Here is a 17,844-nt window from a genome sequence, read left to right as displayed (position 1 = left end):
GGCTGGACTGCTCAGAGGGTGGGGCTAAGCTAGCTGTGCTCCGGGCAGGCACGGGGCTCGGAGACGCAGCCTGAGATCCGGATGGGGAACAGGAGGTGTCCTTGCTCACGCTGCATGCCTCGAAGCCACCATCACTGCAATTTTTAGAAAACTGCTGTTACAGCAATCGGGCTAATTGAAACCATAAAAATATCTTGAAGGCAAGTAGAAATCTGAGCAGCACCTGCAATATTTTACTCTAGATTAACAAAAATGTTTTAAAATGAAGCAGATTTACTCGGATGTGTCACTGACAAAGCAGTTGTCAGTACTTTTCCATAGTAGATATAATACCTCATCACAGTGTATAAATAAAAGTTCTTACTAATGTTAAAGAGGGACAGAAAAGAGGGCAGACAAAAATACTCCGACGAAAGCACTTAGCATCTAAGCCACAGAAGGTCTTAGTTACTACTTCCCCCTGCTGACACAGGACAGGGACGAGACAGATGGGAACAGTTGAGGAACTCTGTTGTCTTTATAGACCTAAACTTCTCATATAATCCAGTTCCTTTAGCTAAAAATATCTGTGTACAAGTCATCTATGTTACCCTTCATCCTTAGCTATTTTTGAAAATAAAGAGTTCTTCCTACGCTGCTTCATATATAAGAAATGAGTGTTGTTAAATTATGATAACCCTGGGCCAATATACAAAATGCAACAGCAGCAGCAGTATTACCAAGCCAGAGGCCTGTATACAGCACTGAGGAGTAGAGCATATATTTGAAATGTTGGTATTTATTCAGCTTTTGTATCCTTTTTTTTTTCCCCCGAGTGAAAGCCATTAATTTGCACATGTAAGAATGCCATACAAGTGATTCAACACCTCATGCAGAACCTCAGCTGTCAGAGGCATTGCATTTTAGCATTGTCTGGGGCTGTGGTTGTCTAAATTAGATCCCTAGGTTATCCTGGGCAGAAAAGAAGTACAAAACTTGTAGTGCCCTCCAGTGATAGACACTTCCCATCCACGCAGCAGCTGAGATCTCTGCTCTGCAGAGACATGTTGCTTGTGCTCCCTCCTTCCCTGCACACCAGTTCGCATCCTCAGTCCCTGCTCCTCCAGCCTGTGTTTGTTGCAAAGCCTCTGACAAGCCAACAAACGTGACTGGTGTGTTCTCTGCAGCTGATTTCAGGGTAGGTCAATGCCATATAATGGAGAGGGTACCCAGGGAGCTGGTACTTTCAAAGGAGCATTGCAGAGACTCTACAGCCAGCCTGGGAGCTACGGTAACCCCAGCAGTAGCAGAGGGGAAGCACAGAAGAGTTACCCTATTGTTTGAAGAGATTGCCCTGTGGTTTTTGGCATGCCCTGATTTCTGGGACCACAACCATCAGCTGTGTGGGTGGCATTTACATGGTTGTCAACTTCTCGCAAATACTTAGTGAAGGAATTTGTCAGAGCTTTCCATGCTATTGCTAGAAGACTTTGCTAAAAGAGGTTAATAAAGATTTGGATTAAAGGTAGTTTTACTGATGTGGAGACCATAGCCCCTTCCAAGAGTCCCACACTAGAACAGAGTAATCCTCTCTCTCCTCTCCCCCCTGCTCCCTCAGTAAACTTCAGCTCAGCAAGTAAATACTTACTCCCTGCAGCCTGACCTCATTTTCCCCAATTCATTTCATAAATGGAGGCTTTAAACTCACATTTTCCCCATCTCAGAGGCACATCATCCATCCTGCAAGCCCAGGATCATTCCATTCATGGGCTCCAAGTTTTCAGGACAGGTCAGCAGCTTTTAGTCATTTACTGCACCAAGGCTGACACTGCAAACTCAGAGACGAAGGGAGATCAGTAGAGGGCAAGCAGATCTCTGTGCCTCCAGTATACTCCTGAGGATCTGCTTTCTGTTCATCTGTTTTTCCCAGATGTTCCAAGGACTGAGTTGGCTTTTCCCCTATGTTTTGTGGTTTCTTTTCATGATGATAGCATGTAATGCAATTTTCTTGAGCTGTAACTACTTCTCTCAATCACAGCCAGAGTGCAATGAACATGATTTGTCATCTTTCTAATCAGGACTCCATCACATCCCTCGGCCTGCATGTCTACTGACTTATCTGATCACATCCTGACACTTCAGGAATTAATCAAGGACTGTTGCAAATGGGGACTGATATTAACTAATCACACAGGAAAGAGATACAAATGTATAGAGTCAGGCCTTCAGTGCATACTATTAAAACATCTGCGGAACACAATTGTCTGTAAGATCAGAAATATCTGGCTAATTATTTATTTATACTTGCAGGTATACATATTTTTTTTTCAGAATTCTTAGCAGAAAGCTGCAAATCTCCTCCTTCTGACATACAAAATAAATTAAGGATTCATTTTTGATTTAGGATTTCCAGACCTGTTCCCTCCTGTGGCTTGTCCCACTGCATGGATTAAGGACTCTCTGTCCCGCTTACCTCTCCCTGCTCCTTCCACTCACTCAGGACTGCTTGTGTGGCTGCTCCCTAAGAAGTTTTCTGCAGTCCAGCTCTCTGTGAGGCAAGGTCTTGCAGGAATCACTTCCGTTAAAACCAAATGGGCATAACTGTCAAAAGTGACCCCAGTGCTTTCAGCCAGAATCCCAGCTCCACCTGCATCATCTGGAATAGACCGTGAGTGTTTAAGGATACACTGACACAGAAAAGGCAAGGGGAATATCACAAGACTTGATAAAAATTGCAAGAGACTAGGATTTGAAAGAACTTAACCAATATGCCATGCAGGCACATAACGTGCACAATTCATCATTTCACTGGCATTTTGAGCAATCCAGCTCATATTCACACAGCTTCCATTTTACACAAATCTGTTTGTTCAGTGATGAAAGCTCATGACCATTGATGAGTGATTTCAGTGGTCTAAGTAGTAACCTGGACAGACAACTGCCAGGAGCTAACCAAGAAGAAAATATGAGGCACAGAAAATTAGCAGGAATTAGAGGCCCACTGACTATATCCTTTTTATGCATGCTTAACTTCACTCAGAGATCTAACATGAATCATTCTGCAGCTCTGAATAAAGTTAAGTCTAGATATAACTGATTGTAAGATCAGGATTTGATATAATAAAACTTATTTTGCATCAATAATTTCACTATATAGAGGCCGCCAAGGAGAAAATGTGTTTAAAAACCCATTAACAATTGCTGTTTTCTAGAGCAAGATTCAAATTTCAAGGTATAGCATCCTAGCAACCATTTTGGTGATAAATGAGCTCACAGGAAAAATAAGCTCAAACCGATAATTTCTGAGTGAACTCATCACCAACTTCTTGCAATCACACCTGTCATCTTCGCTATGCAGACCTATATGTAATTTTCAGTGTTTATGCTTAACTTTTTAAGCTCCTTTTTGTTTTCCAACATATTAAAAACTCTGCCAAAGATCATAAATTCAGACTAACTTCAGATATTGGGTAAAATTGCTATGAACAATAGGCATTAATAGCACTGTAGATATTAAAATAAATAAATCTAGTAAACTGTATTGGAGAAAGCCCACTAAGCCACACTCTTCATGATTTTTGACTTCACCCTGAATTCAATCCAGATTGCAATTAGATCTGCATGTGTCATCAGTCCTGTGTGTGGTCCCATTATGAGTAGTGAATGGGGAAGACTGGCACAGAGTAACAAAGTGAAAAAAAAAAACGGGAGAAATACATTTCATTGCTGCTCTGTGCATTGGAAGATTTGATACAACTGTAGTTTGAATTAATCCCAGCATGGAAAAAAAACTAGACTCGTTCCCCTTTTCCCATTCATAGAACACTGTAAGCCTTAATGATGTTGTAATTTTGTTCCACAAAACACTCCAGAGAAAAAGGACTCACGTCTTCATCCCACTTTGGCTCAGCTCTCTGATCTTGGCTCACAGAGAAGGCAGGCTAGCAGAGAAGCTTCTGCAAACCCTTGGGAGGCAAAAAAAGTTGATGTTAACAAGAGAGGAGTTTTAGGGGATACTCCCCTTTTGGTTTTGCTTTTCATTATTGTTCATTTTATTTTTTCTTTTGTCTTTATGTAAGAGGAAGTAAACATCTTAGACCACACAAGCAGTGTTTTTGCTTTTCTGATCATAGGATTTACAGCTCGTATATGTGTATATCCTATATAGTCCATTTTAGGTCTTTAGTCTGCAATTTATTATTATAATTATATTTTTTATTATTGTGTGAAGAGCTGCGATTGCTGGATGTTTTGCCCCAAGTAAGATGCTGTCGGGTCTGTGGTTCCATGGGCAGGTCAGCCAGTCTAGGAATTCCCTGGCCTGGACAGGTGAAGGTCTTGCTTGTTGCCCTTTCCCCTGCCTTTAGTCTCTGCTTCTGCTTGTTCCTTTCTGCTCTTTCTCCCTTATGGTGGTAATCATTAGAACCTTAGATTTTTACATGAGGAAAAAGTGTGTAGCTGGGTTGGTTTTCCAACAGTGAGTGAGTTGAATCAACTCTTGGAGAGGTGCAATGGGCCCTGGTGCTGGTACAAACTAAACAGGAGAGCACAAGAGAGAGAAGGTGTAAGTAGTTGAGGGAAATATGCAGTGGGAGGCTCGACACTCAGCTCACCAGACTACTGTACCCACAGCAGTTTCTCCACAATTTTGGTAAGATCTGGGTCTACTGAGTTATTTGTCCAGAGATATCTCTTTGTGTCTCAGCCATGTTTTTCACCACTTTACACTGAAACACACGTATCTATCTATTTATTTATTTTAATAATATAGAAGGTAGATTGATGTGAAGGTAAGGGAAAGCAGTTGAAGAGCAAAGTTTTATGAAGATACCTGTTTCTGCTTCAAAGGCAAATTTACATGTCAGGAGAAAGAAATGTATCAGCCAATTCTTTGCTTCTACCTTCCTACAGTTATTCACTGACTACGTAATTATGTCTACATAATCCCCTTGACGCAGTTATTCAGGTTACACACAGATTGACGGATTTTGTAGCCAGTTTGGTTGTTCAAACTCATTGGCTACTGCTGAGAGATGAATAATAATCAGTGATAATCAAAAAATGCCCAGGTAGGCTGTAAGAACATGGACATTCATTTCTGGGTATGAAGAACAGGACCAAAGTGACGTATTTATGGCTTCTGAAGGCATTTCTGTTAATTTTACTCTAAGTAAATGTTTTTATTTCATCATGGTTCTGTGATTGTGTTCACAGAAACAGAGTGAAGTATTTATGACTTCTGAAGGCATTTGCGTTTTGTTTTTTTTTTTTTTTTTTTTTTTTTTAAGTAAATATTTGATGTCATCACGGTTCTGTGATTCTGTTTACATGCACGGTTCACATGATTCTGTGACAGTAGACATCTCTTCTCTGTCATCTTGCAGATGCCTCTTGTTTTGAAACTTCAAGTTGTGCTGGTTTTGGCTGGGATGAAGTTCATTTTCTTCCTAGTAGCTGGTATGGTGCTGTGGTTTAGGTCTGTAATGAAAACAGTGCTGGTAACACACCAATGTTTTAGTTATGGCTGAGTAGTGCTTACACAGAGTCAAGGTCTTTTCTGCTTCTCCCTCCCTACCCAGCAGGTAGGCAGGGGTGCACAAGAAGTTGGCAGGGAACACAGCTCATCACGCTGTGCTGGGGCCTGGCCTGGGCCTTCGGAACACTATTCAATGCTATTCAGCACATGCAAGGGGAAGAGCACCTTCTGGATCTGAAGACAAACCAACAGACACTGTGGCTAAACCAGAGACCCAGCCCTTGATTACAGTCAAGAAGAAACATTGGAAGTTTATGGGAATTAATTTAGCAAGGGAGGAAGAAGCTTCTCCTAAGGGGCAGCAGGAGGAAGAATCAGAGGAGGAAGCCTATTCCTCCACCTGCACAGCAGTCACAAGACGAGGAGAAAGAGACAGAAATCATGAATGAGAAAGAGAGGACCTGATCCCTGATCCTGAATGAACTGCATGATATGCGAATAGATTTCAGCTGTCATCAAGGACAGCTGTATCAGCTGCTTGCTCTGGTGCTGGGATACAGGGGCTAATAGGAATTAGAGGGCAAGTATGCCCAGCAGCTGGAATCCCTTGCCAGGGACAAAGTCATCAGGCGAAGGATCGGAAAAGGGGCAAAAGCCCTCAGCTCCTGTTGAGTGTGAAAGAAGGGTAGCCGTACAAGTGGAGGGAGGTAACCAGTACCTGAGGGAATTAGCCATTGTTGGAGCTGATCTGTAGCGACCTGAACAACAACCAGGCATCCAGAGACCTTGGTGAAGTCCAGAGAGTGTGGGTGGTGTGGTCAAAGTTTATACAGAGAGCTGTATGCCAGCACCCTGGCAATAGTGAGCTGGAGAGACACAGAGACAGTATTGGATGTATTAGCCAGCCAACTCCTGCAATTCAAAGAGAATCTCGTTTCCTCCCTCTGGGCCTGCCTCTCAGCTGTAGAGGTGAGAACATTTGAATTTCCATCCTCCTGTTTCTTCCTACAAACTTTTTGTAATGACAGCTGAGCATTCTCTTCTAACATGGTGAATAATCTCTTTTTTCAGGTGGTCCAGATCCTTCTCACTTTTTTTTTTTTTTCCCATAGTTATTTTCTCTGGTCTTGTTATATGAAAAAGTATTTACACAAATACTTTTCTACTTTCTCACTAAATTTGCTGCAAGCACAGCTGCTCACTATCTTTTACTTGTGGAAGAGCCCTGAATGGGCTTTGTGTGCTGCAGAGCAGTATCTCCATTTTTCCTAGCTGTTTATGTTCAGGCAAAATGTAATGAAATGACCAGTGTAAAGAAGAAGAGAATACTGATGTCATTGACTCCATCCTAGCCTCTCCTTACCTGTTCAAATGATGTTTGCAACGGACTGAACTGGTCTTTCTTTTCTTTCTTTCTTTCTTTCTTTCTTTCTTTCTTTCTTTCTTTCTTTCTTTCTTTCTTTCTTTCTTTCTTTCTTCCTTCCTTCCTTCCTTCCTTCCTTCCTTCCTTCCTTCCTTCCTTCCTTCCTTCCTTCCTTCCTTCCTTCCTTCCTTCCTTTCTTTTTCTTTCTTTTTCTTTCTTTCTTTCTTTCTTTCTTTCTTTCTTTCTTTCTTTCTTTCTTTCTTTCTTTCTTTCTTTCTTTCTTTCTTTCTTTCTTTCTTTTTCTTTCTTTCTATAATGAATTGCTCTAGTTTCTGTTCCAATAAAACCCAAATATAGAATTCAAATGTTATACCCCCAGATCCCATCAAAATGTCTTTCCTCTATTTTTGTGTAAAATACATTATTTCATTGCTATGTTCCCTTTTCATTTTAGCTTGGCCTCACCATGTGGGTATGAAGACCAGTAGAGTATTTAAAATCTTTTCTTCTTCTGTTCTACAGCACGAGTGGACTCAAAGCAGTCCAGAAAATGAGAAAAGCTGAGATATCTGGAAAATTCATGAGTCATCCCCAAACACCATGCTTTTTTTTTTTTTTTATACAGGTGCCCTCAAATTTAAGAGCAAGATCTGTTTTGAATAAACCAACTTGTACATGATGAAAGAGAAAAATACAATTATGTTCCTTGGTCCATAAACACTTATTTTTCTATTCATTCCCTAAATTCCTTAAACTTTATTTTCTTCTGTTCCTTTTCATTGCTCCAATAATCAGGAAAATTCTTTCTTTAGCAGAACAATTGCTTTGCAGATACCACTCACAGAATCACAGAATCACAGAACTTCTAGGTTGGAAGAGACCTTAAGATCATCAAGTCCAACCTCTGACCTAACACTAACAAGTCCTCCACTAAACCATATCCCTAAGCTCTACGTCTAAATGTCTTTTAAAGACCTCCAGAGATGGTGACTCCACCGCTTTCCTGGGCAGCCTGTTCCAGTGCCTAACAACCCTTTCGGTAAAGAAGTTCTTCCTAACATCCAGCCTAAAACTCCCCTGGCGCAACTTAAGCCCCTTCCCCCTCGTCCTGTCACCAGGCACGTGGGAGAACAGACCAACCCCCACCTCGCTACAGCCTCCTTTGAGGTACCTGTAGAGAGCAATAAGGTCGCCCCTGAGCCTCCTCTTCTCCAGGCTAAACAGGCCCAGCTCCTTCAGCCGCTCCTCGTAGGACTTGTTCTCCAGACCCCTCACCAGCTTTGTCGCCCTTCTCTGGACTTGCTCGAGCACCTCGATGTCCTTCTTGTAGTGAGGGGCCCAAAACTGAACACAGTACTCGAGGTGCGGCCTCCCCAGAGCCGAGTACAGGGGGACAATCATCTCCCTAGCCCTGCTGGCCACACTGCTTCTTATACAAGCCAGGATGCCGTTGGCCTTCTTGGCCACCCGAGCACACTGCTGGCTCATATTCAGCCGACTATCAACCAATACTCCCAGGCCCTTCTCTGCCAGGCAGCTCTCCAACCAATCCTCTCCCAGCCTGTAGCTCTGCTTGGGGTTATTGCGCCCCAGGTGAAGAACCTGGCACTTGGCCTTGTTGAACTTCATGCAGTTAACCTCAGCCCATCGGTCCAGCCTATCCAGATCCTCCTGCAGAGCCTTCCTACCCTCGAGCAGATCAACACACGCACCTAACTTGGTGTCATCTGCAAACTTACTGAGGGTGCACTCAATGCCCTCGTCCAGATCATCGATGTAGATATTAAAGAGAACCGGCCCCAGCACCGAGCCCTGGGGGACGCCACTAGTGACTGGCCTCCAACTGGATTTGACTCCATTCACCACGACTCTTTGGGCCCGGCTATCCAGCCAGTTTCTAACACAACAAAGTCCAAGCCAAGAGCAGCCAGTTTCTTGAGGAGAATGCTGTGGGAGACGGTGTCAAATGCCTTGCTGACGTCAAGGTAGACCACATCCACAGCCTTTCCCTCATCCACCAAGCACGTCACTTTGTCATAGAAGGAGATCAGGTTCGTCAAGCAGGACCTGCCTTTCATAAACCCATGCTGACTGGGCCTGATCGCCTGCTTGCCCTGTAAGTGCCGTGTGATGACACTCAAGATAATCGGCTCCATGAGCTTCCCTGGCACTGAGGTCAAAATGACAGGTCTATAGTTCCCTGGGTCTGCTCTCTGGCCCTTCTTGTAGATGGGCGTCACGTTTGCTAGCCACCAGTCAACTGGGACCTCCCTCGATAGCCAGGACTGGTGATAAATGATGGTAAGTGGCTTGGCCAGCTCTTTCGCCAGTTCTCTCAGTACCCTCGGGTGGATCCCATCTGGCTCCATTGACTTGTGCACATCCAAGTGCTGTACCAGGTCACCAACCATTTCCTCGTGGATAGTGAGGGTCACATTCTGCTCCCCATCCCCTTCCACCAGCTCAGGGTACTGGGTATCCAGAGAGCAACCGGTATTACCGCTAAAGACTGAGACAAAGAAGGCATTAAGCACCTCCGCCTTTTCTTCATCTTTTGTAAAAAGGTTTCCCCCCGCATCCAGTAAAGGATGGAGATTCTCCTTAGTCCTCCATTTTGTGTTGATGTATTTGTAAAAAGATTTTTTATTGTCTTTAACGGCAGTAGCCAGATTGAGCTTCAGATGAGCTTTGGCCTTTCTAATTTTGACCCTGCACAGCCTCGCAACATCCTTATAGTCCACCTCAGTGGCCCACCCTTTTTTCCAAAGATTATAAACCCTCTTTTTTCTCCTAAGCTCAAGCTGCAACTCTCTGTTGAGCCAGGCCGGTCTTCTTCCACACCGGCTTGTCTTTGGGCACGTGCGGACAGACCGTTCCTGCGCCATTAAGATTTCCCTCTTGAAGAGTGCCCAGCCTTCCTGGACTCCTCTGCCCTTGAGAACTGCCTCCCAAGGGACTCTACCAACCAGTGTCCTGAGCAGCTCAAAGTCAGCCCTCCGAAAGTCCAATACAGCGGTTTTACTGGTCCCCTTCCTGGCCTCGCCAAGAATAGAGAATTCCACCATTTTGTGGTCACTCTGCCCAAGACAGCTTCCAACCACCACATCTCCCACCAGTCCTTCTCTGTTTGTGAAGAGAAGGTCTAGCGGAGCACCACCCCTGGTAGGCTCACTAACCAGCTACGTCAGGAAGCTATCTTCCACGCTCTCCAGAAACCTCCTAGATTGCTTTCTCTGGGCTGTGTTGTGTTTCCAGGATATGTCAGGAAAGTTGAAGTCCCCCATGAGAACAAGCGCTGATGATTTCGCAACTTTTGTCAGCTGCCTGTAGAACTCCTCATCTGGCTCCTCATCCTGGTTCGGCGGTCTATAGCAGACCCCGACCAGCATGCTAACCTTGTTGGCCTTCCCGCCGATCCTAACCCATAGGGACTCAACCTTGTCATTCCTAGCCTCGAGTTCTACAACATTGAAAGATTCTCTAATATAGAGAGCCACACCGCCACCCCTTCTGTGCTGCCTGTCCCACTCACAGCCTTTGGAATGGCTATCCCAGTGTCTTCAATGTTCATCAATCCTCTGATATTTTTTGGCAGCAGGGAAATGAATGGAAGTCTCTTGCCAAAACAATATGTATGTATATGTAGTGTCTCCTCTACTGTATGCATATAAAATAACACACTCAGATACCTACAACTTTCAAGCCAAATATTTCAGACATTTTGATCGCTAAATCTTGGTTTGCCCCAGTACAGTAAATGTCTACACAGATGTACAATTTAAACCACATTATGGCCTCTACTGACTTCAGTGGGTGGGCTCACACATGTGGGTGTTTCAGGCACAAGAGAACATCTTATTTATTTATTTATTTATTTATTTCTGTTGAGAGACTTTGTACTGATGGGTACTAGTTTAACAGAGCAGTTCTGTTAGCAAGAAGAGTTTTAAGACAACCACATCATGCAGAAGATATGTGATGACTACATGCTCACCTGTGCCTCCCAAGGCATCCATACATCTTTCCAGCCCCATAAAGAGTAGCCATTATTTCTCTACAATACATAACAGTTCATTCCATTTTGTTGCATTATGGTGGTGCCATCAGAATGGGTCAGTAAACGGGCCAGTAAGGAGGTTGAGATATTTCAGCTGGGGTGCTCATTGAGATATTTCACATGTATGTGAGAAATTATTATACAAGAAAGTAGAATATGTGGAGATACAAGACATGGTGTTTTGTCATTCTTACGGACAAGCAGAAAAAGACAATGATATACTTCTGAAATTATTGATCTAACTATTCAGTAACTACTGTAGCATGATTATAGCAGAACAAGATAATAGGAACCACTATGGCATAGAAGTTACTGTAGAAAGCCAGTACCTTTGAGTACATTACATCGTTTATGCACTGACTCTTGACAAACTAATCTAGGTGATATTTCTAAAAGTAAAGAGTCAAAAAAAAAAGACAAAATTTTAAAGTCAAAAATTAAGTTTAACTGGTTTTATTCCTAGAGAAAGCAATCACCAGAATAAATAAATAGTGAAGAAGGCCACACAGGAAGTCTCCATTGCAGATGGCATGAGGACTGATGAGCTCTTTGTGTCCTGCCCCACACAGTCACTACACTGCCTCTCAACTCTGATCTATTGAACTGAAAAATTTGCTCAAAACGTGCCTGATGGCTATGTTCAGTGGGCTGAGAGGAAGTGGCTTGAAAGCTGAAACTGAGGGAGGGAGGGAGGGAGGGAGGGAGGGAGGGACATCATGCTGAGCTGCTGTGATAAGGCTGGGAGGAAGCCGAGCATCCGAGCATCATATTGTCAGTGTGTGATCCTAACCATTGCGATCAAACTAGTATTCTAAGTGAGGGCCTGTTGAAAAAGCAAGATGTTTTTCAGGTCTGATAGATTTTAAATGTTTTGCTGCCGTTATGTACACTTTATACCTATTCATCATAGTCCAGTGGGATTGAAAAGTGAATAGAAACATTTTTATTCATTGTTTGATTACTGGGTTTTAGGGGGTTGTCTTTTTTGTGGGCTGTTTTGTTATATTTCTTGAATTATAGAGGTACCCCAATGTCATAAATAGGTTATGGCTCCAATGAATACATTATTCTACATTATTCATATTCTACTAAAGCCATTGTTCTTAGGATTCAATTTTGCAAAAATTACAATATAACCAAAGTATAACCAGCTCAGAATCCCTGTGAAATACAGAATGAAGTAGCTGAGTAAGCTCTTGTTTCTGTGTTTAAATCAATCACTATACAGCTATGTTTCAATGCACTTTTAAAACTAAAGTATATTGAAGAGCCTTTGTTTTGGAAAATAAGGTAAAACCAGGTAGTGCAAAAACAGAAAAGTAATAAAATGTACGGAAGGCTGATAGCTAATGTGCTTGTTTTAAACAGACTTTAGAAAGATGTTTACAGCAATTATTTGGGGTTAGTTTAGAATCATATCATCATATGAAAACAGGTCACAGTTTTATAATGTGTTCATACAATTATAAACAATTTATTTAGATTATTTCTTCCTTCATGAGTGTAGATATTAAGATTTAAACAATAGGGGAAAGGAAAATTCAGAATCTTTGCTATCAACATACTTGTCAGCCTCCACAGAGAGACATTCCCAGTGCATTCTTTTCACCCCTTAACAGAGGTCTTTAAGTAAATAGCAGTAGGTGAGTGTTTGGAAAGCACTTTCCAGATGAAAAGTACTTGAGAGTTGGTAAATCTTGAGCATTAATTGAGATACTAACCAAAACACCTTCAAGATGCATTTTTTCTCACTTTTGCTTTTGAGAATCATCTTTTGTTTGCCTGTTCTGGGGTTTCTTCTTCACTGAGTTGTGTTCCCAGTGCACATTTACATTGTAGTTATGTCTTACAAGAACAACCAACGGTGTTAGAGAGAGTAACCACTACTTATGAAATCAGCTCCTCTATGTGCAAAAACATGCTTTAAGTCAGCGTCTAAGAAAATTTATACTCTGGATTAAAATGATAAATATATAAATTCGATTGGGGAGGGGGGGGGAGGTAATTTTAAAATGATTCCTACTTAACTTTGTTTATTTCCTAGTTCCTTAGCCATTCTGAGTGTATTAGACTATCAGGAAGACTCATGGGAAATGTATGGTAGACCTTCGTAAATTAAAATAAGTGCTTGGCCAACGTTGCTGTCTGCAGAACCATCTTTCTTTTCTATACATGACTAACTAAGGAACACATGCTTTTTTTATTGTGAGTTCCTTCAGCTATTGAATATAGACATCCGTCTATAGAATGTGCTTTCTTTAAAAAACTTACTCAGTTAAGCTCCAGATAACAGGACAGAAAAATTAAACACATCTTAAAAAATATTTAAATCAAGAATACCATACCCAAATGAATTCAGAGCAGAGAAACACTCCAACTTGTCACCTTTTCAAGCAAACCACATCACTGAACATTTATAGAAACAATTTTTAAATATGACAAGCACTTTTTACCTCCCCCCCCGAAATGCAAATGTAATTTTACACCGACCAGAATAAAATAAGTAATAATAGTAATAATAATAATAATAATCATAATAAATGAGCTGTATAAGCATTTCATTAATCAAGACAGGGAAAAATATTCCTGTATTTCTGAAAAGAAAGGATTCCCTAATTCCATAGCACCTCCCTGACCGACCACTTCCAGCATTTAACTACACTCATGCTTGCAAACTTTTTCCAAATATCTATCCCACATGTCTTTTCCTGAGAAGAAAAAATAAAACTTGCTTTGAAAACAGGGCCACAATTTTGCAAGTGGAAACACTATAGAATTATCTGCATATTGCTGCCTATTTCTGTTCTACCCATTCTCATGTGTAAAAATACAGTATAACTATTATTTATTTTTCCATAAAAAAGTGTTATCCTGATTAGGAAAATGACATTAACTGTCCACCTAAGAAACAAATCTGTATTCCACAACAAAATGTGCTTAGAATTCCTTCCTTTTTTATTATTATTTTTAGGAAAAAATACACAAAATTGTAGCTGAACAATTGAATCTACATTATTTAGTTTAAGAAATCTTATCATTGTACTCTTAAACCTCAGTAAAACTTTTCTTAATTGGAAGTAACCAGTTTCATAAAAGTAGACATATGCATCTGATTTAATGTATGTGATGTTGCTCGATATTTTTTTATCTTTTATTTTAAAAAGGCACAGAGCAGTCACAACACAATGTACATATTAAAAATATGTATGGGCTTTAAAAATATTAAAACCAGCAGTGGATCTTAACATTATCCTTCATTTTCTACTGAATTTGGTAGATTTCTTGTACAGACATGAGGCGAGTGTTTCTCTAATTGAGTTGTAATATGCTAGTTTTTTTTTCAATACTTTAGGGATTTTTTTTAGTAGAAAAAGGAAATAGCAAAAAGGAAATAAATTAGCAAATGGATAATGTCATGTTTATTAAAAATAATGTAAATCTAATATGAAATAATATAGGAGACTATTGGTTATTCTAAAATGTAAGTTGTGATGCATGCAAGCACGAGTCTATAACGAATCATGCAACTTTTTGGCAATTTTAGCATACTCAAACTGCTCCTAAATATGAGATATATCTAGAGGAAAGAGCTGCTTGTCTTTACAGAACATCATATGCGTGTAAAAGCAAGATATGCATCTGGAAATGCTAAAGGAATGTTCTTGTAATTCATTACAGATATATTGAAGGGTGGCATTTTTCTTGCTTTAGTTACGTTACACTCAAGAACTTTTAAGCAATCCTAGAAAGAGCAACAAAATTGCAGAGACAGTATTCATACACCGTGGACTAAATTCAATTATTAACATAAAGTGCATAAAAAGTCACTCCCTTATCCCTCTTGCAGTTCTGCTTCTCAGAGATTTTTACTGTGCTTGCAAAACTGAACCCTCTGCTGTCAAGGCTAGGACCGCCTGGATCCTACTTTTGTCACTTGTCATATCTATTGAACAAAAAAGTGCATGGCCCAGACATTCTAGCAGGATGAGGTGGGAAATGAGGAGGGAAAAAAAAAAAAAAAAAAAAAAAAAACCACAACCAACCAACCGAAACAAAACTCTCCAAGAAAAGCAAGTTCACATTACTTCCATGGTGAGGAGGAACAGAAAAAACAAAACAAAACAAAACAAAAAAAACTCAGAATTTCTAATTTTCACTGTATGCAGTTGAACAACGTTTTCCAAAGCTCAATAAAGAAGACAAGAATGCAAATTATTCCATGCTAGTCAGAAAGACAACCTAGCAGGATTTTTAGAGCAGGAAGCATAAATATATTTCCTCTTTTTTATTTCAGTCCTAGAATAAATAAAACTGACAACTGAGGCAAAAATGTTGTTTCATAAAAGCTTCTTAAAAATACAGACAATACTGTCAACAAGGCGCAGACCACATTTTGTTCTCTCGGCAGACTTGGTTCTCAGCTTGTGGTATACAAATACCTTCTAATCCTAAAAATTCACCCAAATGCCTGAGCATTGAGATGAAACTAGGAACAGCTGCACTGCTTAATGCCAAAGGCTTACCTGATGTAGTGACTTGTATCACACAGCAATCATTGGGGTATGCCAATACACTGTAGGACTGTCATAGCCATACAGGAACGCTTCCTTTGCTATATACCTCTTGTAATTTCTACTGACCAGTCTTTTGAGAGTTTTTGTTCTGGGTGTGTTACTGCCATATTTTACGCCTCCATGTACTTTACTGCTATTAATTTTTCAGTCACTTTTTACACCCGTGTAATTTATATGGCAAGTTTTACAATGTAACCATGCAGTAAGTGCAAAAATGCTGCTCATTTTTTCATTTTGGACTACCTGCCTATTACTTCTATCAAAATCCAACCTTTTCCACAGCACTCCTAAACCTACAGATCCCTGTTACATCCTTACCAAGCTGCATCTTTGCTGGCCAGAAGTCCCAACTCATTCATCTGTTTCTCAGATTCCACAGCACTGACTACTTTGGTCCTCCTATGTGAGACTTTCCTAGTTTTACTACATTTTTGTAGAAGGGTGGACCAGAATTTTACACTACAGTAAAACCTAAGTACACCATCAATTTACACATTTTTCTGTCCTATTCTTTATTTCCTACTAAGTCATCCTTAGCACTTGTCTGACCTGCTGCTGAGCAGTGAACCAGTTTCCACAGAATTACCTAGAAAACTCCCAAATCACTTTCCTATTTAGCAATAGCTACTTCAGAGGATGTAGTTGCCGCAAATGGACCCCAGCTGCAGGAGGAGCCCCCAGTGGAGCAGGTGGCTGTGGCCTGGAGGAGGCTGCGGCCCATGGAGAGCCCCAGCAGGAGCAGGCCCCAGGCCAGAGCTGCAGCCCATGGAGAGGAGCCCACACAGGAGCAGGGGGGCTGGGGGGAGCTGCCGCCCATGGGGGACCCGTGCTGGAGCAGTTTGCTCCTGGGGGATGGACCCTATGGTATGGAGCCGTGTGGGAGCAGTTCTTGAAGAGACAAAGCATTAGGGACTGACTGCAGCCTCCATTCCCTGTTCCCCTGAGCCACTCGGGGGGGAGGGGGGAGGAGGTGGAAGAGAGTGGATAGGGGAAATTTAGTTTGTGTTTAGTTTTTCTGTTCTACTTTTTTTAGTGATAAATTGTTTTAATCTGCCTATGCAGATACTGTTTTGCCCATGCTAGTAAACTATGACCAATTTCCCTGTCCTTTTCTCAACCTTGAGCCCTTTTCTATGGTATTTTCTCCCTGTTCCTTTGAGAAGGGTAAGAGAGCAGTTGTGGTGAAGCTCAGCTGCCTGGCAGGGTTATAAAACCACTACATCTGCATCAGGCTTGCCTTCTTTGTCTACTCAATGAAGCTTTCCATAAACTTTAATTAAAATGATGCAAGGACTCTGCCAATATGTATCTACTCACACATACACTAATTTTATTCGTTATCAATGCATAGAGAAAATGTAAATTAAGTTTGGAAATCCAACATGAAGCTTTCTAAAAATTGGCATTATTTTTCTTGCTTTCTAGCCCCTCTGAAATTATAATTATGCATAACAGTATCTCAAACATTCCATACATGAGTTCTGTCAGAACTCCCATGAACATTTGCCCCCAGTGATTTGTTGCAGACACTAAGGGTGCCTTCTCTTTGAGAGCAATCTTCATGCATGCTGTGGAAAGGGCCCTGGTATTCAGATTTGTCTAACCTACGCAGCAAAGAAATAATTTAGCTTGTCCATCACAGTAAAAATTTCAATTCTTTTTGCACTTTAATCACCTGCTGACCTGTAAACTTCTCTCACATGCTTCCTGTTTAGATTCCTGTTTAGAAGAAAACAAATACAAAAGCACCTAAAGGCTTTAATGTTCATTTTTAACTTGTGCATTTTTTTCCACATTTGTCCATTTCTGTTTCCTTAACTTAGAAACAAAATGCTTAATGTACTAACAAGGACATTTGTGTTTTGCTCCTTTGAGCTCTCTACCTACCTGCTCCATTAAAGTGTATGTGTGTATATATACATATATATGTATATGTATTCAGACGAAACAGCAAACCAGTTTGCTAAAGCTTGAAACTTCTTTTTGGATTTGCACTCTGTACCATTCTAGGTATTGTCACCACTAGAGTGAAGGAGTTTTATATCTATTGTCTTAATTCTTAAGGAATTTTGTTCTTAGTCCTAGAGACTCAAACGTCCATTCCAAAGGAAGTCTAGATTACTTATTGCCTATTTAACTTAAATTCACAGCATGGCACCAGTTCCAATTGAACAAATAGTTTCTCTTATCTCTATGGTCTCAAAAGCCTCACTCAAAACCAGATATTCTAGTCCTGAAGTGTTTTTTAGACTTAGATTTCCACAGAAATGCATACACAGTTGGTTAATTTCAGAGTAATGTTAGAGTTTTACTGGAACCTTAGTTATATTGCCCTTTGCTTTTTTTTAAATCAGCTTATATCTTAATCTTTTACCAAAGATAATTTATTATCCAT

This window comes from Anas acuta, chromosome 1 (assembly GCF_963932015.1).
Source record: "Anas acuta chromosome 1, bAnaAcu1.1, whole genome shotgun sequence".
Classification (NCBI taxonomy): domain Eukaryota; kingdom Metazoa; phylum Chordata; class Aves; order Anseriformes; family Anatidae; genus Anas; species Anas acuta.
Note: the sequence above shows the minus strand (reverse complement) of the source record.